Below are 27,172 nucleotides of genomic sequence, written 5' to 3'. Positions count from 1 at the left end.
TGGCCTCCCCTAGCAAGCTACCTGCCCTCAGAAGCTGGTAGCCTTGGCTTCGTCTCCCATGTAGATTCGCACCACAGCTTCGTTCATTGTATCCTCGAGAGGTTCGACCCAAGTTCCCCTTTTACATCCCTGACTCACATTCTGCCATGGCCGAGACGCGAGAGCTGCTGGAATCAGACTCCACCACTCACGGCCGCTCTCGTTCTCATGCCCTCACACACACGGTCATATTCATGGATTATATCATCCTCGCTCCCTCACGAAGCCAGACACATCCATCAAATGAGGCGCACGAGAAATGGCACCGGGATCTTCTGAAAACACCGGATATCGCCTTATGTTATCACTACCGTGATACCTTATCCTAAAGCACTGTCTTGATGGTACGGGGTTACACGAACCCTATTCAGTCATCTGGTCTTATCGTACCTTATCTATCTTTGCTTATCTACGTCTTTCACATATCTCTAATCATCTGCTTCTCCTCCCACCTGCATATATAGTGCTTTGATGATACCATACATCATACCCATTTTCTGTAATGCTTTCCCTATTCCGTTTTCACATCAACGAGAATCCAACCCTGGATCATTGCTGGTACGTAGCGTGAAGGAACCAGGTGCAACGCCGTCAGTTGGACACACATATATTAAGTGGCGTCGGGCTTCATTATACCATCAGACGCCCTCATACTGCTGCCCACGTGAGGCTTGTACCCTAATGAGGGACCAGCTTAAACCTCAGTGCCCTTGTGGCCACCTTCATCATCCATATTGTAATAATCATATTAATGATATCATCATCAATAATAAGTGTGTAATAATGGTATCAATAATAATAATAATAATAATAATAATAATAATAATGATAATAATAGTGATAATAATGACAATAACGATAATGTTAAGAAGAAGAAAAGAACGAGAACAAGAAAAAGAAGAGGAGGAGGAGGAGGAAGAAGGAGAAGAGAAGGAAAAAGAGGAAGAAGAAAAGGAGGAAAAATTGGAAGAAGAAGAAGAAGAAGAAGAAGAAGAAGAAGAAGAAGAAGAGGAAGAAGAAATAGAGTGAAAAGGACAGTAGAAGTTGATCAGGACTCTTCAGGTGTGTTTTCAGACTCGAGTCTTCAAGGTAGGGAGGTTAGAGGACGAGGGAGAGACGGGAAGAGGAGCAAAGTCCCACAGCTCAGCTGGGAGGAGGAAGGTAACATAACGATCAAGCCTCGAGTGCTCTTCTCACAGAAACTGTGGGAAGCAGCAGCCACACATGTACCTCGGGTTCAAGCCCCTTTTGGGGGGCGGGGGATGCATTCAGGCACCTCACGAGAACAATGGCTGAAATGAGCATTCTGCACAGTGGCTAAAATGATATCTGTTGAACAGAAACAGAACAGCGTTCACAGTGGCGTACAGAAAGTGATTGTAGAAGAGAGGTGATGCCAGATGAAATAGTAAGACGAAAGGCATTGGATTCCAATCTTGTTGACAGAGAGATGGAAGAAGGGTAGTCACTCCAGGTGTGTGAGCAGTACTCCATAATAAAGCGACTAAACCCCATATAGATATGAAGTAGCGGCTGACAATACAGATGATTGCCGCATCTATACAGCACGAACCCCCGCTTTTGGGAAGCAGACTTTGTCATGCTGGTACGTAAGGTTTCTAGGACAGAGTGGAAATTACGATTATACCCAACAAGGTTGAGCTGTTATGCTTTGAAACTGAACAAAGAAAAGGAATAACTTGGAGACACAGGATAGAAATTGCATTTAAGCACTAGCAAGTTTAACGAGTAACTGTTTCTCCCGGATGGTCCACGAGTTCGAACTGGGGGAGATGGTAATGTTCAGCGCGAGAAAAAGATTGAACATTAGAGGGAGGGAAGGGACAGTGTGTTGAAGTGTGTTTTTGCAGAATCCTCAGCATGGGCGGATAGGGTTAGAAGTGGAAGATAAAAGATCATTTACTGGGAGACGAAAGAGAGGAGGTGACAGGAGAGAACCCTGAGGAACACCAGCGTTGGTAAGGGACGAGGAGGAAGTCGCTCGCTCCATTGACGACTACTGCAATGGATCGGCCAAAGAGGAAAACGACACATCAGAGAACTTACAAAAGCAGAGAAAAAAAACAAAGAAAAAGGGAGTTAAGAAAGCAAAGACTTTCACACCACAATGTCTTGTTGACGTCCAGAGCGATGACAAAATGACCAAAATCCTCGACAGAAGAGGCCCGGAGGTGAGTCACAGAGGAAAGAAGGTCACCAGTAGACCCACCACTGCTAAATCCCCACTGGTGATCTGAAAGAATGGAATGGGATTCCAAGTGTTTGAGACAGTGCGAGTTTAAGAGAGTTTCAAAGACTTCGAGGACAGCAGAAGTGAGGGCAATGGGGTAATAGTTAGAGGGGTTAAGGCGGTGTTCTTTCTCAACATTACGATGATCGCGTCATATGCCCAGTGACGGCATGTCGCCCCCCATATACACCTTTCACATTCCTGACACCCGCAAAGGTTTCTTGGTTTCATACATCTATCTCTTGGTTTCGGCCTTCCACCTGACCCCCCCCCCCCACTACTTCAAACAGAAGATATTCACATTTTCGGATGGCAACAGTAAATCAAGTTTAATGACGTGTTTGAAATACAAAAACCATATAAGGTTAAGCTAGACAGACGAAAGATATCACAAAACTTTCAAAATCATCGTGAAAGTAGCAAGTGGTTTTCTCCTCCAGCGATAAGAGAATATAAGCTTCGAATTCGGTGTTTCGGCAGGAGCCCCTCTGGCGGGAAAAGTGCGCCATATCGCTAGATAGAATGTTGGAGAGGCTTCGGTGGTGGTGGTGGTGGTGGCTAGCGGCCCCAAAGCTCCGGCCGGGCCTCTTCCTCGTCCACCAGTGGTCTATAAATACACTTATGTATACGCTGTGGACGTTCCCTGTATACAGGCCAAATATCCCCATTTCCTGTATAAACGGCGGGTTTGGGAGCCACATACTGGGCGTCAGATAGTAATCGTAAGGACGGAAGGTAGTGTAGGTTGGCGTGCGGCTGTGATCCGCCTCCTTTCATCAAAAAAAGGAGGAAATACTGTCGGGTGAGAAGCACGGCCCAGCCACGGATACAACGCGTGTGATGACCAGCACGTCTTGAGAAAGAGAGGTGACGCAAGCCTGCCAGAGTCGCCCCAGCTGGCCACTGTCGGCCCGGGTGGCCACCGTCGCCCCAGCTGGCCACTGTCGGCCCTGGTGGCCACTGTCGGAGCTGGCCACTGTCGGCCCGGGTGGCTACTGTCGCCCCAGCTGGCCACTGTCGCCCCAGGTGGCCACTGTCGGCCCGGGTGGCCACTGTCGTCCCGGGTGACCACTGTCGCCCCAGCTGGCCACTGTCGGCCCGGGTGGCCACTGTCGTCCCGGGTGACCACTGTCGCCCCAGCTGGCCACTGTCGGCCCGGGTGGCCACTGTCGTCCCGGGTGACCACTGTCGCCCCAGGTGGCCACTGTCGGCCCGGGTGGCCAGTGTTGCTGCCCGGGTGGCTGGCGTCGACAGCTTTGACAGCGCCCGTCCGCCATGCGCATGACATCAGACATGACTGGTGTCATGACCATAATCATAGGAAGAAATACCGGCTGGTTCTTGCGGAAGGTCGCTGGGCCTTTTTGATCCCCCCCAAAAAAAATGGTCTTTGGTCTTTTATTACTCTAAGATTCATGACAGAGCACTGCAGTAGGCAATGAGTTATCGAAATGTTGTCTAAGCACTCAAAGAAATCATCGCAGTATCGCATAAACAGAGTTCAGGCCACAAGGAAAGCCAGGGGTTGGGGCTCAACTTGTCTCCAGCAATTGTGGACTGCGATGTCCAAAGGTTCACTGAGGGACGAACGTTCGTACAGTACGGACGTGACCGGCACTCTCCCGGCCAACTCTCCAGAGATCACCAGCTTTTACATTCTTACGAAGTGTTAAGGTTCAGCTATGATGATGGTGGATGTGAGAGAGGAACACGGAATGGTTCAGCCATGGTTGATGTGAGAGAGGAACACGGAATGGTTCAGCTATGATGATGGTGGATGTGAGAGAGGAACACGGAATGGTTCAGCTATGATGATGGTGGATGTGAGAGAGGAACACGGAATGGTTCAACTATGGTTGATGGTGGATGTGAGAGAGGAACACGGAATGGTTCAACTATGGTTGATGGTGGATGTGAGAGAGGAACACGGAATGGTTCAACTATGGTTGATGGTGGATGTGAGAGAGGAACACGGAATGGTTCAACTATGGTTGATGGTGGATGTGAGAGAGGAACACGGAATGGTTCAGCCATGGTTGATGTGAGAGAGGAACACGGACACCCGAGTGAACCACAACATTGGTTTTATTTATAGGTTGTCAAAGGAATATGGCTTCCAGGATATTCATCTCCAGTTCCGGTTGCCCTCACACTTACAGTTTGCGAAGTAGGCCACTCCACTGGGCAGTAAAATCAGGAGGGTCCTGTAAACCCGAGTTTATATTGATGAAAAGCTAGGCCGTTTGTACCCCCCTAGAGTATACACCTGCTGGATGTCTTGTCGTTGGCACATGAGGAACGTGGAGCAATAATGCAACCTCGCCAGTGCTGGCGACCCTCTGTATGACACTCGGTATTTTGCATTGGTCTCATTTTCGCCCATTTTAGGCGAGGCTTCATCAACTGACCAAGGAATAGGGTCTTTCAGTCTCCATTTTCGCCCAATTTAGGGGAGGCTTCATCAACTGACCAAGGAATAGGGTCTTTCAGTCTCCATTTTCGCCCATTTTAGGCGAGGCTTCATCAACTGTCCAAGGAATAGGGTCTTTCAGTCTCCATTTTCGCCCAATTTAGGGGAGGCTTCACTGTCTGACCAAGGATTAGGGTTTTCAGTCACGATGGTTTTCGGTATTTTCAAAATGCGATTAGCCAAGTGTGCGCCAACACGACCTGCAGTGAGCTCTAACTGAGAGGGAGTCTGGTGTGGTATGTCATGAACGTGGTTTCCAGGTGACAAGACTGATGGCCAGTCAGAAGACGAGCAAAATGCACCGTAACCATGTGACGGTGCATCACAATGCACGAGGCGAAGGTTTCTTAAAGTCACCGTTGGAGGGAACATGTCTACAGGTGAAGCCTTTGAATTCTTCAACCAGCTTAGAGTAACTATGTGAGAAGGATGGTCACGAGGAGACGAACGACGGTAGTTTTCTCTTGCTGGGAACAACCATAGACCACAAGGGTGGAAGCCATCAAGTTTAAGCTGCCATTCCGCACCTGAAAGAGATGGCAAAACACTGACGGCATAAGCTTCACTCAAGACGAAAGCCAGTACTGGGACAGCCACATCCATAATGGTATGTTTGCCTTCCCTTCTGAATTTCCATATAAGCTTTGTGGCTCATGACATAAGCAATGCCAGACTTCCTTGAGCGAGTGTTCTGGCGTAGACTGTAGCAAGAATGGCCAACAGGTTGTGCTGATTACCACAGAGTTGAGTCTATGAGTGACTGGGGTGACTTTTTATATGAAATGGATCACTGACGCGGAAGAACAGTGTGCAATCTGGGTCACCCATTTCAAAAGAAGGCTTTGCCGGTGTCTGTCTTTGTGTGGGAGTTCTGTTGTTCGAATTAAAACAGGATCTTCCCCACCTTATCGGACTTGGACATGAAGGTCGTAAACACGATCATTCAGTTATGGAACATCACCCCTCGTAGCATTCCAGTGAAACACATTTTGGCAAATGGAGGTGTTGTACTCCCTTTCTTAATTACTTGATGTAGAAGGTAGTGGCATTCATGAGTAGGAAGCGTTGGCTAACCTCTCGTTTTCCATTTGTCTCTGAACCAGTTCATGATCAAAGTGTTCAATCAAAGTTCGATTTTAGATTATTGATCATGTTTTTTTTTTAGCCGACTTAACGTCTATGCATGATTGTCAGGCAGTGTTGGGCAACGTACCTTCCAAGGTAAAATTTGCCCAAAGCTGATCCAGTTCAAATATGACACTATATCTACGTATCTGGCTGGGAAAAGCCGATCTTCAGCCAATGGCTTGGCGGCGTCAGTGGTGGCTTCCAGGTTCCAGAGTCTGTGCGCTGGTGCGCTCCCTGCCCCTGTCACACCTGCTGGAACTGACCCCTTTCACACGTGATTGCCACAGTGAGGCGTCCAGGTCAGATGAGTACCTAAAGTACCACCTGATCTCTGTGATGATGACCCCCTGCTGTAGTACCCTCTATTGTCGTCTTCTTCACTAGCTACGGTGCCAGCGCTCGCGACCTCGTGTCCCTAGAGCCTTCGGTCAGCCGAGGTGGCCTCCGAGAGCCGACTCAGAAGGGTTGGCATATTGTGGCCCCCCTACGACCTCCCGAGGGAGGGGGCTGGGGGCGCCCACACGAGGCAAAGACTAAAAGAAATTGAAAATCTCAAATAAGATTTGTTTACCACTTACATTTTTCTGTTGTTTGGTTAGTTTATCAATATTTCTGAATTTCGTGTCTCCTCTTCCGGACCACATAACAAGACCCGAGACGACCCCGGGGTCTCTGTCCAGGTTTTCTGGCCCTCTCGATGGGTCTTGTGTATGCCAGGTGGACGCGAGCATGTGCCACAGTCTGCCTTATGAGTCCGGGAATCGTAAAGTCGGTAGTCGAGCGGTTGTGGATGACCCGTAAGGCCTCCTGCCTCCACCTGACCACGGGACGGGTCCTCACCTTGTGCTCCTCGTATCCTTTAAGGTCAAGGGAGCCAGACAGTGCCAATATTGGCCGCGCCGGATACCTTCAGGCTTAGGTTGTTGTGACCAGGTCTTTGTCAACAAAGTTAGATGGTGACCTTCGAAGGTTGGACAAATCTCTTGTGATTATTTCCTTTTTGTCCTTGGGTTCAAGATGTGCTCTGTGGCGGTCACCTGTTCTTTGACGGGCCGAACCAGATACAGAGTGTTCGCCTCTTCCTCACTGTGGCCAGTGATATTCAAGGGTAATATCTCGATATTGGTGGATGGACACGTCTGCTATTTGCCCCTTTGGTGGACAAGAGCCTTCGTGAGTCCAGTATTCGTGCCACCTTGAGAAGAAAACAACACGGGAAAATTCCAGTATCCTTAGTACGCCTTCCGCCGGGGTTTTAATTCTTCCTCTTTTTTCATTACGAGATAAACACGAGACATCGCTCTAAATGTTTTTTTTTGTTTTTTTGTTTATGTTGAGGTTATCATCGGGTGACAGCTGGTGACGTGTAAATAAATAAGGATCAACAAGCCATTCCGTGGCATCTGGTACGTGATTCAGGTGGTTTGGGCCAATGTGTGACAGCTGGTGATGTTGTCAGTCACCCTGGGCCAACAGGTCGTCATCCCATGACAGCTGGTGATGATGTCAGTCATCGGGAACGAACAAGCCATCTTATTACAGCTCACTTGGGCAGCTGGTGTTAACGTTAGGCATCTTGGTGCCAACATACCATCTGGTACGTTTCAGACATGGAGGAAATGGGTGGGAAATTTCACCCCAGGACAGCTGGCATTACACGGGAATGGGACGAAAGACACACACACACACACACACAGCGGCCCGCTACGTGTTACCCAGGAGCGCTGGTGAGTGTCCCACGTCCTCATCTACCTGGTGTTGGCATCAGTCGCTGCGGCTCAGCCTGTCATACGTGACAGGTGAGGTGGGAGGAAGAGAGGGAGGGAGGGTGTCATGTACCTCCCCCACAGTTCTCAGAAGTGGGAGATGAGGGGGGCCCACATGACCAAGGCCAACTCCACATGGTAAATACCCGTAGCCCGGGGTATATATATAGCGACGCCCTGATGCCGCCCATTCGTTCATGAATCAGACGAGCGAGACGAGAGCGGAGAGGGGAGGGTCTCGCCTGGGGGAGGAGACAAGACCGGAGACGTGGCACGGGTGCCTGTGTGTGTGTGTGTGTGTGTGTGTGTGTGTGTGTGTGTCTGCCCACCTAAGGCTGACGGAGGAGAGGCATAAAAAGTCCGTGGGAAACATGTCACCCTTCACCTCTACACACTCACGTGTGGCCACATCATCATCATCACTACACGAAAACTGAACTAAAATCGAAATATGAACCAAATAATTCATAGGAAAATCGAGGTACATTATGGTCAAGGGATGGGTTAATGTGCAGTACACCAGGGAGTCGACACTTGCTGGGCATCAGAAGGCAGGTTCGACCTTCTCGGCCGCCGTACTCTGTAGATGAGGGTTGAAATGTTCGTGTAACGTCTGTACGACGTAGCGCGAGCTGGCACCTCGACCCAGCGGGCAGAGCCAGCCCGGTGCCTCGTGAGCGCCAGCTGTGGTCTGCCCACGCTAGCTGGTGCTGTGTGCTGCTGCGGTCTGTGCCCTGGGCTGTACCTGCTGCGGTCTGTGGCCTGGGCTGCTGCTGCAGCTGCTACCGCGTCGTGTCATGTGACTCCCTCCGTCAGCAGTCTTCTGTACATCACCTCCGTGCATCACTCCGCTGGAGCTGTGGTGCACGAGGCAGATTTGTGATGTGACACAGTCTGAAAAGCTGTGGTGAGGTAGCGCCCGTGCTGTGGTGAGGTAGCACCCGTGCTGTGGCGAGGTAGCGCCCGTGCTGTGGTGAGGTAGCGCCCGTGCTGTGGCGAGGTAGCACCCGTGCTGTGGCGAGGTAGCACCCGTGCTGTGGCGAGGTAGCACCCATGCTGTGGCGAGGTAGCGCCCGTGCTGTGGCGAGGTAGCACCCGTGCTGTGGCGAGGTAGCACCCATGCTGTGGCGAGGTAGCACCCGTGCTGTGGCGAGGTAGCACCCGTGCTGTGGCGAGGTAGCACCCGTGCTGTGGCGAGGTAGCGCCCGTGCTGTGGCGAGGTAGCGCCCGTGCTGTGGTGAGGTAGCTCCCGTGCTGTGGTGGGGTAGCTCCCGTGCTGTGGCCTGCAGTTGGTGCACCGACCACAGCCTTGTTATCCCCAGCTCGCGAAGATGTGGAAAATATCCATTACAGTGCACATGGTGTCGCCTGACCGGCCGGCCACCTCACAGCTATACTTCGCCGTGACAACAGAGGAAAGTGTGACGCTTCTTGTGACGTGAAGTGTGGTGATCAAGACGTGTTGGGGAACGGCAGGCCCCACAGGGTCCTGCCAAGACCCTCACCGACTGACAGGATATTGGAGAGACGGGACGACTGTGAGGCCCGTCTGTCTGTGTGTCTCTCTGTCTCTGTGCGCTGTGATGTGACCCCAGCCGAAAGTGTCCGACAGCCAGCGACTGAACTGGGTAGCGTTCGCACACATACCTAATGTGTGGGATTACGTTTCTACCAAGACGATCAGGCTGTAGCTAATGCAAATGTCAGGCAAGGTCGAGTGCAGAACATCACATACCGAGGTGTGAGCATGCGGTGCTCAACGTGAAACGGCGATGGTACATCTATACGATAACACTGCAGTATACGTACCTAATATGGGTGGTATATATCTATACGATAACGTACCTAATATGGGTGGTATATATCTATACGATAACGTACCTAATATGGGTGGTATATATCTATACGATAACGTACCTAATATGGGTGGTATATATCTATACGATAACGTACCTAATATGGGCGTTTTGGAAGATTAATCTTAGTAGGGTAAGCTAATGGGGGATGTACCTAAGGACGCGACGGGAGGCAGAAAATAATATACAGGTAGACAAGGTCGATGACCACGAGGATGGTAACTGCACAAGTTGCCTTTAATGGTACACAAGACTACCTCGTCTATATGAGATCTTACCAGTCTCTGGTCCTGGAAGAGATTTTCAAACCATTTCCTTCTCAGCGAATGATCCCCCTTCCGCTATTGTTGCCACGGACCTCGAAACTATCATCTCTCATTTGACTCTCGTGTCATCATCTCTCATTTGACTCTTGTGTACACGTGAACCCATCATCTCTCATATGACTTGTATATACGTGAAACTTTCATCCCTCATTTGACTCTTGTGCATACGTGAAACTTTCATCCCTCTTTTGACTCTTGTGCATACGTGAAACTATCATCTCTCATTTGACTCTCGTGTCATCATCTCTCATTTGACTCTTGTTTATAAGTGAAATTTTCATCCCTCTTGTGTATACGTCAGCTGATGTATCTGTGATTCTTGGCTTGAGTCTTGGTGTGGGCTGACGTCTGGGGCAGTGTGGGTTCCTTCTTGGAAATATGGACTCCCTCGCCAAACACTCTTTTCTTTAGTTACATTTCTCCCGTGGCAGAGTCGAGTGGCTCAAGAAATATGCACAAGCTGGTCTCTGAGTCTGGGGTAGTGTGTGAGAAGAGAGATTTAAGAGTATATGGAAGAGTCATTCGGTTTGGCAGTAGAGAGGGAGAGAGGTGTGGTTGGAGTTGGAGGGAACCTGGAGGAAGTGGAGTTTTTTTTAGATGCCTGGAGGTGGACATGGCAGCGGAGGGAACCGAGGGAATTGAGGTGAGCCATGGGATGTGTTTGGGGGGCTTAGATCCTGCATAAGAAGAGAGGCAAAGACATGGGTAGGTATGATGGTAGAGTACCCAGGTTGGTTGGTGTATGGACTCGAGGTGAGCAGTGTTCCACCCTGGGGAGATGACAATCCTGTGTATATGATAATACTGCCACACACACACACGCACACCCCAAAAAATACTTTCTTTTTTACATTCTAAACTTTTGGGAAGCAGGTATAGAGAAGTTGATTATATGGGGTTTCCAGGGTAGATTAATTGGGTATAAGGGTTATGAAACAAACGTGTGGTCTTGTAAGGTAGACATGAAGAGCAGGGAACAAGTGTGATTGAGAAAGAGAACTAGGATAAGGACTGCCTCTTTGCACTGTCGAATTTAGCTCCTCACACATCCTGCCATCATCCTATACCACTTTTTCCTCCAAGTCCCTCAGTCTGATGAGCTGCTTTTTAACCAACAGTTTACTCCTGATGAATCTATGGAGAGGTTCTTGGATTTTCTCTTGACTTTACCACAATATTGTTTCCCAAGTATCTCTGTTCTTTCATTCGCCTCCTGTCATACTCACGCCGCGCCCTGTCGCACCTCACGCACCCTGGCTGATTGGGGTACCGCCTGTAGCTTCGTCACAGCACATCTCCAGGCTCCTCCGACACCTTATATATCGAACCATTTCTCTATCCTTCTCAACCTTCCCTCTGTATTCAAGGCTAGAGGTATCCACGTTCCTACTCCATTGTGAATTCTACAGAACCTTTCACCGCAATACCCTGTTTCTTGGCTACAGAACCCAATATCCCAATTTATCTTACCACAGAAAGCGTTAATGTCTATGTAGTTTCCACCATTGTGTCTCCTCTTCACGTCTTGCCTCATTTATGCTCTTTTAACTTCCTCATTTACCACATAATCAGACTTATGCCTCACATCATCACTGTTTCCAATTGGTGTTTCATATCAATGATTACAGATTGTGTTTTACGGTGAGGGAGTCTTACACTCGTGTTGCCCCGTCTCTTAACCTTGTGTATATGTAACATGCTTTTATGTATATAGTATACACACATGCATATACATACAGCCCAGCCTAAGCCTGATACCCATTTATCGACCAGCCCTGAGGGTATGATGAACAGCTGGGATTAACTGAGGGTCAATTGCCTCGCCTAGGACTCGACCCCAATGCTGACCCGACCCCGGACGGGCCCGTGCTCAACAGGTAGTAACGCTGACCACTATTCCACGGATGTCCGTATATGTGTCAACGTGTTAATGATCATGTATTTGCGATTTTTCTTTGTCTTGTGTGTGTGTGTGTGTGTGTGTGTGTGTGTGTGTCTGTGTGTGTGTGTGTGTGTGTGTGCATAGAGGGAGGGAGTTCCATCCTTGCTGCAACCCGCCCTTCAACCTTTCGGAACGATCACGTAACCTTCTAACTTGATCATTAACTTCTTCAAATTCTCTCTTTCGTTCGTAGACAACACAGTGCGTGTCTTTCTTCATACCATTTCCCACATGTCTTAGTTTCTTCTTCAGATCGATTCAGATGCACTTGACTCATAATTAGATCTCCTCTACTTCTCCCAGCTTGCGTAGCTCCGTGTCTATCACCTCCTTCATGCTCAGCTCCTGAACTTCAGGCAAAGCCTTGGTCATCTGCCGTTGGACCCAAAGCAGATCACCCTGTCTCATACATAGGGTTGACGAAGAAGTTAGACATGCTCTGGTGTGGCCTTAAAATCTCTATTATCACTCCTCCAAAACCGGTTTCGATGAAGGAGTCCCATCACTGCCAGGGACCTCTTTCCAAAAGGCTTCTGAAGGTCGAGGCTGCGCTACTCTCGGGTAGTAGGGAAATGTAGACTCCTTCGGAGTGCGAGGTTCTTTGAGACGAGAGTGCACACCAGGTGATACAGCCGCGTCAAAAGTGTTGACGTCTCACTCGCGGTGTAACCTCGAAACAGGGAGAGTCCGGTGACAGCAGGCCTCAGTATATGCCGAGACACATCACTGACCGTCTTCTTATCCACAGACATCGTGGCCGTTGTGAGTGTGCCTCGTATGACACTTACATACTTCTGGTGACACGCTGTGCACTTCGTCAGCCCCTCCTGTTGTCGGTTCCTGTAAATTTGCCTCGTGTGAAAGGATGGGTCAACACCTGCTATCATCACACTGTGTCCCCATCTTCACCCAGGAGTATAATAGCGAATCTCACTTCCATCGGTTTCATTAGAGTAGGTTGTGGCGATTCTATGTCTGAAATCATCGGCAGCCCTTTCTTTTATAGATATTCGCCATTTTCCGCGTTCGCGAGGTAGCGCCAGGAACAAACGAAGAGAAGGCCTCAGTTGCTCACATTCATTCCATAGCTGCCATGTGTAATATGCCGAAACCAGAGCTCCCTATCCACAACCAGGCCACTCAAACCTTTCCATGGTTTACCCCCAGATGCTTCACATGCCCTGGTTCAGTCCACTGCCATCGCCAAACCTATGCAGGGATAGACCAAGTCTTGGTGACTCACTTACATGAATCAGGAACCACAAAGGACCCAAGACTAGGCCTTGCGGGACACCAAAGGTCACCCTAAAGAAGTACAAAAACGCACCGCTGACACATGGCCTTCCTTCCCTCCCTTCCACTCCAGTCATTTACTGATCCACCCAAGGAGCTACTCTCTCATCCTTGGCTGAGAAATCCACCTCATTTCAGGCCCTCCTTCTGGAAAAGTCCAGTGCGTTGTGGCAGCCTACGAAAACACGTCATCCTCTGCACTCTCTTTCTGGACCTGAGTTTCGACAGGCATGGAAGAGGTTTCGTTTTGCATGACGTCTTTCCTTCATCTGATACTTCCTCTCATTCAAACAGCTGTCTCTTTGCCCTGCTTCACGTACCTCAAATTTTCATTCTGAGTATTTAGAGAACATGGTTCTTTGGTGTGCCGGCCTGTGGTCGAGTTGGCTTTGTCTATCGCATTTCTTAAGATACGAACCTGACATCTGCACTCCTTCACTCCCTTGGCTACTGATATCCCTTCCATTAAGCCTCTGAACAACTCAAGTGGCCTGTTGAGTGTGTCTACCCACTCCTTAAACACGCAAAGTGATACGTAATCTTGGTCGTACGCTTCGGCACTTTAAAAAGAATATAAACAGATTCTATTAGCATCTGCTTCTATTCTGTTCAACAGTTTCAGTGTATCACAGGGCCTCTTCCTGACTCTCTCCCCCCTAAATAATGGCCTTGGTGGTCCTCCACTGTATATAATACACACTGGAACGTAACTTCCACTTCCCCTCAAATGTTTACATATGTCCTCTTCGACCTCAACAGTCTCTCCAGTGAACCTTGAGTGTTATTGCTTCCCAATTGACAGTTTGGGTAGATTTACCAAATCCTTTCGTATTCTCTTCTCCCTCTCGTCCTGGATATCTTTTCCATCCCACGAAATATATCGTACTCTCCGTTCCTTATCCGACTGCATTCATTCCAATACTCCCCTGTCCCTCTGAACTGCATGCCTGGGTGTCGCGCCATTATGTATTTTTCCCTCAACAACACATCTGCCTTCCTGAAGTCTTCTGCTTTCCTGAAGTCTTTCTCCTGTTACCTCCTTTCTTCATGGCTAACTATCGGTTCCTCTCAGCTAACTCCCCCGTTATGCACTTCACATAACGTCTTGTAACATTGTGGAACTAGATTTCCCAGTTTCTACGTTTCACAAGAACGTTCAAGCGCCGTCATTTCCCAGTTCCTACGTCTCACAAGAACGTTTTTTTAAGCGCCGTCATTTCCTAATTTCTATGTTTCACAAGAACGTTTTTTTAAGCGCCATCATTTCCCAGTTTCTACGTTTCACAAGAACGTTTAAGCGCCGTCATTTCCTATTTCTATGTTTCACAAGAACGTTTAAGCGCAGTCATTTCCCAGTTTCTACATCTCACAAGAACGTTCTTTTTTAAGCGCAGTCATTTCCCAGTTTCTACATCTCACAAGAACGTTCTTTTTTAAGCGCCGTCATTTCCCAGTTCCTACATCTCACAAGAACGTTCTTTTTTAAGCGCAGTCATTTCCCAGTTTCTACGTCTAACAAGAACGTTTAAGCGTATTCATATATCGCCTGAAGCTCGCTTTCGTCTATATTTCCCTGGTCATTACCACATAATCCACACACTCAGGGGTCGAGAGATAGATGATCAGCTCTTCCTCGAAGTGGATGACCATAAATGAAGCCGTCTATCTTCAAGCTATTGTGTTTGGAGATCAAAGAATTGATGTCATTATGAGGAATTTTCGCTTTCCCAATCGAGTTAGAGTCCTCTCTCATGGCGTATCCTACGTCCATAAGACTGTGTCGTGTGATAACTTTTTCCAATTGTCTGATTTCGTCCGTCAAATATTTTTGTCCTACAGTTTCTGAACACTTCGTTCACCCCGCCTTTGTTCACCCGAGTGTGGTGTTCATCCTGATGTTACACGTAGCTAAATGTTTACTTGATGGTGTGGTCAAGGACCTCGCATGTCTACAGAAGCATCTTCTATGAACTGGATGACATATTTGGTTTCTGGCCTTCCCAGAAACCATCGGGTTTCCTTCTTCATTTGTAAAGCATATGTACGAAAATCACACGTACGCTTATGTATCTTGCTGGACCACCAGCATTTTTCTTGAAGCAAGAATTTACTGCCTCGCGTGTCAGTCTTTTGTTTACCTCTTCGTGGCTGGCACTGGAATGAATATTCCCTCTCTCCTCGTTGCCCCCGCTGGGTGAGAACCTGTCTGTGGCATCACTATAGGTGCTGCAGGTTTACGTCGAAGTCAAACTCCGATCTATATCCAGCAGGGTCGGCTCGTCCTCCTCCTGTCCAGAGCTCGTACATCACTGGCGGAGGAACGCAAGGTTCATCTATGTCTCTCCGTGTTCACTTCACCTCCCTACCACTCTCCCCCCTGCCTTTTGAACATCCTCTCATGAACAGTGGAGAACAAGCAGCTGCCTACATGAGTGTTTTACGCAATGTGACTTTTCTTATGAAGCGTCCACAACTTGTCCTTACACTCTTGAGAAATCGAGACCTTGGCAGCGCCCCCTCGAACTGGCCAAACTCTGCCACTCTCTTCATGAACGCTCCACACCCTGCCACTGTCCTCTTCCACATTCCACACCCAACAGCTCTCCTCCTGAACTCTCCACACCCTACCACTCTCTTCATGAACACTCCACACCTTGTGACTTTCCTTCTGAACACTCCACACCCATTCACTCTCTTCATGAACACTCCACACCTTGTCACTTTCCTTCTCAACACTCCACACCCATTCATTCTCTTCATGAACACCCCACACCCTGCCACTCTCTTCATAAACACTCCACACCTTGTCACTTTCCTCCTGAACACTCCACACCCTGCCACTCTCCCCTCCCACAATCCACAGTCTCGTCATGATGGAAAAGGTTCAACATTCTCTCTATTCTCATATATCGTCTGTAGAGAAACTTGTCGCTTCATTACACCATTTTATCTCTCAAAAATCTGTGTTGTTTTCTCAACAAACTGCCATGAAAATCTGTGGGTTATTTGTACAGTAACAACTTGATGTTTATAGATCGTGTAGGCTTCAACCCGGCCAAGTTCAGGGTTGAATCAGTGCCTTCCATGAGAAAGACTGCGCCATTGGTGGGGCATCTATTGTCCTTTGATAAGTCGCCCTACAGCGTCATTTGGTGGGTCCACATACCACTTGCTCACACTCGCGTCTTAACCAACTTATTTATACCAGAACCTACGCGTTCTAGAGCACCTCCACCAGCTGGAATTTACACCAGCGAAGACTTCGGCTAGCTGCCATCTAGACCAACGAACGCACGTCTAGAACACGTTAATTATCTAAGCTTTGTGTGAGCGTCACGTCTTGCTGAAAACTAGTACAGTACTGATAGCGGTTGTGGCTGCCGCTGCTGTTGTTGTGTTTGCGAGAACCCAAAAGCCACCGCGCATCTTCTTTTGTTTCTCTCTCTCTCTCTCTCTCTCTCTCTCTCTCTCTCTCTCTCTCTCTCTCTCTCTCTCTCTCTCTCTCTCTCTCATACCGGCAGACTGTCCTCACCTAACTCACGATACACAGGTTTGTATTCACCCTCCCACACACACACCAACAATGAACGTCCCCTCTCGATTCTGACGGCAGTAAGTACATTTGCGACGTCCCAAGGTGACGGGAGTCTACGTCGGGCTCAGTGCGACAGTAGCGTAGGAAGGGAGGGTTTTCTTTCGACATCAGGGTGACACGGAGTGTGTGTGATGGGCGTCGGGGAGCGGGAGAGGGAGGGGAAGAAACCAGTTCGCCCGCTGCTTTGTACTACATACCTCCATTAGACCACCTCTTGACCTTCTCATTTCATTTGGTCGGCTGTCATAGGTAGGGGGTGTGGCTGTGTTGCCCCTACCACACAGCAGGACACAGCCACACCCTCTCTCTCCACCTCAGCCAACGTTACATGTGTATCAGTACACATATATATATACCCTGGGAGATCGAGGGGCCTTGTTATATACCCTGGGAGATCGAAGGGCATTGTTATATACCCTGGGAGATCGAGGGGCCTTGTTATATACCCTGGGAGATCGAGGGGCCTTGTTATATACCCTGGGAGATCGGGGTTCGCAGGGGAGAAAGAATACTTCCCACGTATTCCCTGCGTGTCGTAGAAGGCGACTAAAAGGGGAGGGAGCTGGTGGCTGGAAATCATTCCCTCTCGTTTTTTTTTCTTAATTTTCCAAAAGAAGGAACAGAGAAGGGGGCCAAGTGAGGATTTCCCTCAAAAGCTCAGTCCTCTGTTCTTAACGCTACCTCGCTGACGTGGGCAATGGCGAATAGTATGAAAAAAAAAAAAGAGAATACCTTCGTGAGAGCAGGATTCGAACCGCCACCATTTGTGTGAAGGACTCCGGGGGGGGGGGGGGGGGGGGTGCTAGCTACTCCATACCGTAGTTGTCAGCTTCTCCACTTCCCACACACACGGTAGCGGTTCGAGTCCTTCTGCCAGTAATAACAGTCTTAGTTTGTTTGTTTTTTTCTTTTTTTTCAAATATGTAGCTTTATGGTGATGACAATCCACACGTCAATGACTATCTGAAAAATGAATTGTGTTCTTTCTTCGTGGCAAATGTCTTAGAGAGACACACACACAGAGAAATAGGTAACAGAACGACCAGCCAATGTGTGTGTGTTTGTGTTAAGTGAGACGAGGCACGTCGCCTAGTGAGACAGTGAAGTGTTGAGCTGGAGATGTGGGCCAGAGTAATTCACGGCCCTGAGTGACCACCATGTACCATCGCACCACCACCGCCAAATCCACAACGAGGCGTCGAACGCAGTACGAGCTGACATGAACGCCTCTCTTCGGCGGAGCAAGAACAGAAACGCCGCCCACCACTCCCTCCCTCTGCGGAAAACATTCCTTTAGGATAAATACAAACGGTATATCGTTCTTTTAAGAAAAAGAAAAAAAAAAAGATATCGTTGGACGCCATCTCTTCGCTTCAAGGCAAACTCTCTCTTTCGCCATGATAAGTCTACATGCAGGTAAGCTTGGCCAAAATGGTGACGGGGTATATTATGTGATATAGTGACATATATAGATATACTACCGAGAAATATAATCGACTTTGAGAATGACATATGAGATTATTCATGACATCCAAATCGGGTTTTTCATTACTGCTGTAAGATCAGTAGAGTATATGTATACAGACATGGTTCTACACATGTATACTGTGTTATGTATAGACAGACGCTATACACAACATGCTCTCATCACTATACAGATACATCTAGTCCATGTATACATAGAAGATAGGCACACAAATACGTACACATAATACAGACATTCTCATGCACATACAAACACAGACACATGCACCAATGAAATCTCGCACACACACACACACACACACACACACACACACAGGGGCCTCTGTGGTGTAGTGGTTACCGTTACTGACCAAAGGCAGCAAAGACAAGCCCGGGGTTCGAACCCTGCGCGTAGCAGTCGGCCCACACCCAACCCAAGTGTTCAGTAAATGGGTACCTGGATTAGTCTGGCGCATGTGTGTGTGTGTGGTCATACATACGAGGCTAGGAGATGGGGCAACACAAGTGTATAAACTCTCTTCACAACACACACATAATCATACATAAAAACACACATACCTACATACATAAAAAAACATACCTGAACACACAAAAACAAGTGCACTAGTGTCCATACATCTGCAGACAGAACACAACAGTCGCTTACATCCACTCCAACATACACATATAAACACACATTCATAAATACACATACAATACAACGAGACGTAAATACAATTATACACAGACACACACACACACAGACACACACACACACACACACACACACACACACAGATACATATGAGCAAATTACATACATACATACATACATACATGTATTCATACATACATACATACAAACAAACATACATGTATTCTTACATACATACATACATACATACATAAATACATACATACATACATACATACATACATATATACATACATGCATACATACATGTATTCATACATACATACATACATACATACATACATACATACATGCATACATACATGTATTCATACATACATACATACATACATACATACATACACTTAAACGCACACGAAGCTAAAACCACATACATTAACACTCACCTCCCCCCCCCACCCACCCACCCACATACACACACACATGACCACATATCTTCATCGTGACCCTCAACTTCGCCAGCCCAGATCAGGGTGTTGCCCAGCACAGACACGCCGGCAGCAGACCCCCTCACCAGACATACCCTTACAGATCTACAGGGAAGTGACACTGTAGCTCCCTGTAGGTCCAGCTTTGTGTGAGTGTGCATTGTGGGTGGACGCAAGGAGGAGGGAATGGGGGTCGATGAGGCAAGGGATGAGTGGAAAGTATGATGAGGGAAGTTGGTGGACGCAAGGAGGAGAGAGTGGGGGTCGATGAGGCAAGGGATGAGTGGAAAGTATGATGAGGGAAGTTGGTGGTGGACTGCGAGTGAGGAAGACGAGGTACAGGGGATTCCACAGTGGTTACCTAGGGGATCTAAGAGGACTAAGTGGGTTGAGAAAGTGTTATTAAGGGATCCCGTGCGGCAGCTCTGGTGAATAGACGGTGGTCACTGTGGTGTTAAGGGAGGAGGAAGACGAGCTGACGGAAATGATGTAGGTTACTTAAGGAAAAGTGAACAACACGGACGGAAAAGTCAAGAAAAGTGAGATGTGAAGCGGCAAAGCAAAAGTAAGACAACACACAGTAGGAGGAGCAGGAGGAGATAATGGATAAGACTACACACAGCAGGAGGAGATAATGGATAAGACAACACACAGCAGGAGGAGATAATGGATAAGACTACACACAGCAGGAGGAGATAATGGATAAGACAACACACAGCAGGAGGAGATAATGGATAAGACTACACACAGCAGGAGGAGATAATGGATAAGACAACACACACCAGGAGGAGATAATGGATAAGACTACACACAGCAGGAGGAGATAATGGATAAGACTACACACAGCAGGAGGAGATAATGGATAAGACTACACACAGCAGGAGGAGATAATGGATAAGACTACACACACCAGGAGGAGATAATGGATAAGACAACACACAGCAGGAGGAGATAATGGATAAGACAACACACAGCAGGAGGAGATAATGGATAAGACTACACACAGCAGGAGGAGATAATGGATAAGACTACACACACCGGGAGGTGGAGGAGGAGACGAAGGTGACTCGAGGTGGCGGGAGATGAAGACGACGAAGGTGACGTCGTGTGGGAGGGAAGCTTGGGAACCTTGGTGAAGAAGGAACTGGTGGACCGGATCATGACGAGGGTTAGAACACGAGGGAGTGTGGGTAACACGAGGGAGTGTGGGTAACACGAGGGAGTGTGGGTAACACGAGGGAGTGTGGGTAACAAGTGGGAGTGTGGGTAACACGAGAGAGTGTGGGTAACATGAGGGAGTGTGGGTAACATGAGGGAGTGTGGGTAACATGAGGGAGTGTGGGTAACACGAGGAAGTGTGGGTAACACGAGGGAGTCGCCCATCTCCTGACGAGGAAGTAGTAGAAGACGTTGAAGAGGGTGTGTGTGTGTGTGTGTGTGTGTGTGTGTGTCTGTGTGTACACTGAGCCGTGTAGAACACTAGCGAACGGAAATGAATTCAGGAAGGTCTACTGAGGCGAGTTTGGTTTTCCTCTCTAATGTTGAGGGATGAGGAAAAGGCAGCGAAGACGTACTTACGTTACCACATACTTGAGTAAGGAGAGGATACACGGCGATAATGATAACTATATAAAGCAGGGAGTAGGGAGATTAAACGGAATAAAGACGTTTATAAAAGGTGTCTTGCACTGATATAAAGTTAGCTCCTTTTCGACGGGAGTACAATTGTCTGACGAGTTCAACAAATAAAATATGATGAAGACGACTATCTGGTGACAATGAGTGAAGCCAAGTTATTTAATATGGTAGGGTGAAAAGGGGGGGTCAGCTTACCGTGTTGGCCTGCAGGAGCTAAAGGAAGAGAAAAGAGAAAGAGACGTTGGTGGAGCGGAGGGTGTGACGGTACCAGTGGAGAGTGTGTTAGCGAGACAGACTGCAGTACCGAGTAAAGGTGGCGTGACTGAGATACAGTCCTGATGGCCACAGTGGCTACCAAGACGGTGAGGTGAGGTGGCATACACCCCACCTCGGTAGCAGAACGGGAGGTCAATACAACCAGACATATAACACAGGAATGTTAAGAGAGATTTCCAAAGTGTGCTTCTGGACCTGCTGTAGGAGCAGGGACTATACTGATCACAGTAGGTCATCTGTTTGGCACATCATATGGATGACGTGTGGGGAAAAAGCAACGGCTGGGGAAGACAGGTTGTTAGAAACGGCTTTTGGATATGATATGCGGGAGAGAGGCGAAGGAAGGAGGGTCGCTCGGTCACCTTGTGGAGTGGGGATCTTCACCAGGCGGCACTGAAGACAGGCTATTGTTTATAGACTCACACTTGGGTGAGAGGACGCGTGTGATGATGGGGTTCAAATTCTGATGCTGAAGAGATTGCTGGAGGAGTACGAAGGCAGCAGCTCGAAGGGTAACCAAAAGGATTGAGAACGGTGAAGGTAGTTTTGAAAAGTAAATAAATTCCTGGATAGAATGATTACGAAAATGTTTCTTGTGAAAGAATAAAAAAGGCGAGTGTGGTTATATATAAAGTTTTGAAGTGGATGACGATATGGTAAAGAGATGTAGATTCCAGATCACGAGAGCATATGTGATATAGTGAGAGAGTGTTTAATGAGGGATTCAAGTAGGCGAAAAAGGAGGAATCCTTTTTCAGAAGGCAGAGATAACCTACTCGTACATTGGCTTGGGAAAAGGTTCAGATCATCTTCGAATCGCTATGCAAAGAGGAGGAGGAGGAGGAGGAGGAGGAGAGAGGTAAAGAAATGGAACTTGAGAACAGAATTAAGGACAACTCGAAGCTGTTTTACGGGGCGTCACTTGATACAACCTGGACACCAATAAACAGCTGTGGGTATAGGCAATGCTGAGGAGAACTTAGGGAAAGGAGATGGAGTACGTGAAGCAGTGAACGATACGTATGAAGCAGTGTTCAGAGAGATGGATGAACTCCAAACGGACGAAAAGGTCAGACACAACTGGTATTGTTGAAGAGAAAAATGATCATTCGTTCAAAGGAGCAGACAGTGAGAGGTCTGCTGGGCCTTTGCAGACCAGTAATGGAGGTTTTCTCGAGGGACTGCACATGTGCGAACCACCCTGAGGTACAGACCACTCGCGAGGGTCAGTGGTCTAGCGGCGGTTAGCGTCGCTGACCGTGACGCATTCACTGACCGCTCGGGGTCGAATGTATGGGTTCGAATCCTAGTTGTGGCAGTCGGCCCACAGTCACTCCAGCTGTTCATCCCCCCCCAAGGGTTGATCGATAAAAACATTGATGAGATGAACTTGATTAAGGCATTTCGTTCCTTGCCCCGCCTCAGCCATCATCAAAAAATAAGATACAGGATAAAGGATCAAGAGAAATACATTGGAGCATCTAAATCCCATCTGAGTTGTGAGGAAAGGTTCACAATACCAGAATGATCTTCCACAAAACCATACGAAGGAAAATTAGTGGGGCAATGTAACCTAATTAGCAGGATCCTGAAGCGACTAAGGGATCTGAATTAGATTTTTCAGGTCTGGACTAAAAAGGATTAGGGGACATTTAGAGGAAACGATCAAAGGTAAACAGTGAGGAGGGTTGTAAGGGAAGTGTATGTTTCATAACAAGAGAACAGCTGGGGAAGGGAATCCGGTACGTGTGTGTCGTGTGTGTGCAAAGGATACAAACGTTTTCAAAACAAGGCTGGACCAGCTGATCACCTCCTGCTGAGTGGCAATAGATAGGTATAAATAGGTAGTGACACACACACACACACACACACACACACACACACTTGGCTTAGCCAGAGGTGTGTGTGTGTGTGTGTGTATGTGTGTGTGTGTGTTAGTGTATAATATATACGTACACATCCACAAGACATGGCACACATACACACAAGGTTACGAGACGAGACATTACGAGCGTCAAACCCTTCCCTCCCCTCCCCCTACACACACACACACACACACACACACACACACACACACACACACACACACACAGGCTGTACCCACACACACACACACACGTTACGTCCTCGATCAAGCCTATGCGATGATCCTCTAGCAGTGTGTGTGTGTGTGTGTGTGTGTGTGTGTGTGTGTCTCCTCCATCATAGCAGCGGCTGAGAGTCTTCGTCAGCGGCTGGAGCACGTCTTCCGCTTGATGCTGGTCGTCTGGTGCAAGGAGAACGGAGCCGTCCGCAGCGTCCACCCCTACGACTCCGGTAACACACTCCCGTCGTAGCTGCTACAGGAGGAGGTAGACTCCGGTAACACACTCCCGTCGTAGCTGCTACAGGAGGAGGTAGACTCCGGTAACACACTCCCGTCGCAGCTGCTACAGGAGGAGGTAGACTCCGGTAACACACTCCCGTCGCAGCTGCTACAGGAGGAGGTAGACTCCGGTAACACACTCCCGTCGCAGCTGCTACAGGAGGAGGTAGACTCCGGTAACACACTCCCGTCGTAGCTGCTACAGGAGGAGGTAGACTCCGGTAACACACTCCCGTCGTAGCTGCTACAGGAGGAGGTAGACTCCGGTAACACACTCCCGTCGCAGCTGCTACAGGAGGAGGTAGACTCCGGTGACACACTCCCGTCGTAGCTGCTACAGGAGGAGGTAGACTCCGGTAACACACTCCCGTCGTAGCTGCTACAGGAGGAGGTAGACTCCGGTAACACACTCCCGTCGCAGCTGCTACAGGAGGAGGTAGACTCCGGTAACACACTCCCGTCGCAGCTGCTACAGGAGGAGGTAGTCCATGTGGAGGGGAACCGAGGGGAGGGAACATGGCCTGTAGGAGGTTCATGTGATAGAGGCGTCCTGTCCTGGTGCAGGAGGAGAGTTAGGGGGGCCCCTCTCTCGCAAGTGTTCCGAGTCCTATACGGTCGAGGTAAGTGCAGTAAGTCTAAGGAGTTTCGGGACTCTAGCGCTTTGTAGAGCATTGCGATCATCCTGAGGGGGTGTGGGGGGGGTGGGGTCATGCCTCGTTATCTTCAGTGTCTCGCGGTCTGATCACCTCTCGTTCAACAACGGCTGTTTCAATGAGGTAGAATACCTTTTTCCCCGTCTGTGCTATGAATATTAGAAGACGATAGAATACCTGTGCCTCTGAAATATTCAGAGATATTCTTTAATTCGCATGTATACCGTATATTTCCCCCTCTGTTTGGTTGATCAAATCTGGGGCGAGTTTGTAGATTCCGCTGCTGACGGTAATAGGGCAGGTCGTATCCATTAAGTCTAGTGTCCGAGCGCTGTGAGGCTAAATGACCCTGTGTCCTGGCCCTGTGTGGCTAGATGACCCTGTGTCCGAGCGCTGTGAGGCTAAATGACCCTGTGTCTTGGCCCTGTGTGGCTTGATGACCCTGTGTCCGAGCGCTGTGAGGCTAAATGACCCTGTGTCCTGGCCCTGTGTGGCTAGATGACCCTGTGTCCGAGCGCTGTGAGGCTAGATGACCCTGTGTCCGAGCGCTGTGAGACTTGATGACCCTGTGTCCGAGCGCTGTGAGGCTTGATGACCCTGTGTCCTGGCCCTGTGTGGCTAGATGACCCTGTGTCCGAGCGCTGTGAGACTTGATGACCCTGTGTCCGAGCGCTGTGAGGCTTGATGACCCTGTGTCCGGGCCCTGTGAGGCTTGATGACCCTGTGTCCTGGCCCTGTGTGGCTAGATGACCCTGTGTCCGAGCGCTGTGAGACTTGATGACCCTGTGTCCGAGCGCTGTGAGGCTAAATGACCCTGTGTCCAGGCCCTGTGAGGCTTGATGACCCTGTGTCCGAGCTCTGTGAGGCTTGATGACCCTGTGTCCGAGCGCTGTGAGGCTAAATGACCCTGTGTCCTGGCCCTGTGTGGCTAGATGACCCTGTGTCCGAGCGCTGTGAGACTTGATGACCCTGTGTCCAGGCCCTGTGAGGCTTGATGACCCTGTGTCCTGGCCCTGTGTGGCTTGATGACCCTGTGTCCTGGCCCTGTGAGGCTTGATGACCCTGTGTCCGAGCGCTGTGAGGCTAAATGACCCTGTGTCCGAGCGCTGTGAGGCTTGATGACCCTGTGTCCGAGCGCTGAGGCTTGATGACCCTGTGTCCGGGCCCTGTGAGGCCTGATGACCCTGTGTCCTGGCCCTGTGAGGCTTGATGACCCTGTGTCCGAGCGCTGTGAGGCTAAATGACCCTGTGTCCGAGCGCTGTGAGGCTTGATGACCCTGTGTCCGGGCCCTGTGAGGCCTGATGACCCCGACGCATGTTTACAAGAGCGGTAGGGTGTGGAGGTCGTCAGCACTGCTGACGAAGTGGAGGTCAGGTCGAGCCACACGCTGGCCACGACCTCCTCAATCCTGTATTTAAAACAAGAATGTTGTATACTCTAGGAGGCCATATTGCACAGAGGCGTATCTAGGGGAAATAGCGCCTATGGCAATCCCTGAAATTGCGCCCCTGGCTTGACTGAAAATGTACATACAGTGGATGTTGGAAAGGATCACAATTTTGCGCGTGATCAAGATATTCCTAGGAGTCCACGGGGAAAATGAGACACGAAAAGTTCCCAAGTGCACTTTCGTGTAATAATCACATCATCAGGGGAGACACAAGAGAGAAATATAACAGTCAGTTGATATACATCGAAGAGACGAAGAAGCACTTGGGAACTTTTCGTGTTTCATTTTCCCCCGTAGACTCATAGGAATACAGTGGATGTATATAAAAACATATACAGTGTAATTATAAACGGTTGATGAGTTAGGCCAAATTCATACAAACATACAGACTTAAAAGACTTATTGGATCAAAATTGTAACGTAGAAGCGATAATGCAAACTTGTAGTAGCAAAATATGAGTGTAGTGGAAAAACAGGCGAATTTCTCTTTTTATCTCACAAAACCAAAGGGATAGAAATGTCGATTGGATATAGCATATGTCAAAAAAAAAAAAACAAACTTAAGTGGTGCCCCCCTTCAAGTGGCGCCTAGGGCACCTGCCCGACCTGCCACGCCTTAGATACGCCCCACACACGGGCCATTGTGCAGCGGGACAAGACAAACATCTTGTTATCATCAGGTCGAGCTGAAGAGACCCTGAGACACATACACTGTGGACCTCAATGCAAAAGCCTCAGGAAGGGTGGTTGTGGTAGTGGCTGGTCTACTCTCGTAAGTACGAGGCGGGATCCCTCATTCTCTTAAGTGACGTGTTAAGTATATGTATACTGCCCTCCCCATGCCTTCTTTTTTCACCATATGCCAGCATGTCGTCCAACCCCCCCATCTTTTATTTCCTAAGACTTGTCGACTCAAAAGGTGCATTCCAAATTGTATGAAAAATTCTTATATTTCATCTGTGTAAATATATATATATATATATATATATATATATATATATATATATATATATATATATATATATATATATATATATATATTATCCCTGGGGATAGGGGAGAAAGAATACTTCCCACGTATTCCCTGCGTGTCGTAGAAGGCGACTAAAAGGGGAAGGAGCGGGGGGCTGGAAATCCTCCCCTCTCGTTTTTAATTTCCTAAAAGAAGGAACTGAGAAAGGGGCCAAGTGAGGATATTCCCTTAAAGGCTCACTCCTCTGTTCTCAACGCTACCTCGCTAACGCGGGAAATGGCGAGGCTTGACTGAATGTCAGCTTCAATGCTGTAGTCACAGCTTTAGCGTGATCGTCAGCTCTTAATCATATCAAGCTTGACGGATGATAATTACCAGATAATATAACCGACTTACAACCTGATATAATTCGCTCCAGGAGAGGAACATCTTTACTTGTAGGAACACAAAAATGTGTCATTGAGGGATGCAGTCATGCGCACATCACCTCCGCCTGGTGTTTGGTCGAGGTGGGTTTGCCCGAATCATGCATTACCATACAGA

The 27,172-nt window shown here is 48.5% G+C and overlaps 1 protein-coding gene and 1 long non-coding RNA gene across 2 annotated transcripts in view; both read left to right on the top strand.

Moving 5' to 3' along the window:
- The window catches only part of LOC139745986 (uncharacterized), a 318,309-nt gene that overhangs the window by 255,159 nt on the left and 35,978 nt on the right, over positions 1-27,172 (top strand). The gene's annotated exons all lie outside the window — the stretch shown is intronic.
- Positions 8,320-23,377, top strand: LOC139745954 (uncharacterized). The gene is made up of 3 exons (XR_011712025.1): positions 8,320-8,561; positions 17,594-18,082; positions 19,308-23,377. It is a non-coding gene; the product is annotated as an uncharacterized lncRNA (long non-coding RNA).

This window comes from Panulirus ornatus, chromosome 63, assembly GCF_036320965.1.
Source record: "Panulirus ornatus isolate Po-2019 chromosome 63, ASM3632096v1, whole genome shotgun sequence".
Lineage (NCBI taxonomy): Eukaryota > Metazoa > Arthropoda > Malacostraca > Decapoda > Palinuridae > Panulirus > Panulirus ornatus.
This window is presented reverse-complemented; position numbering and strand designations above follow the sequence as displayed.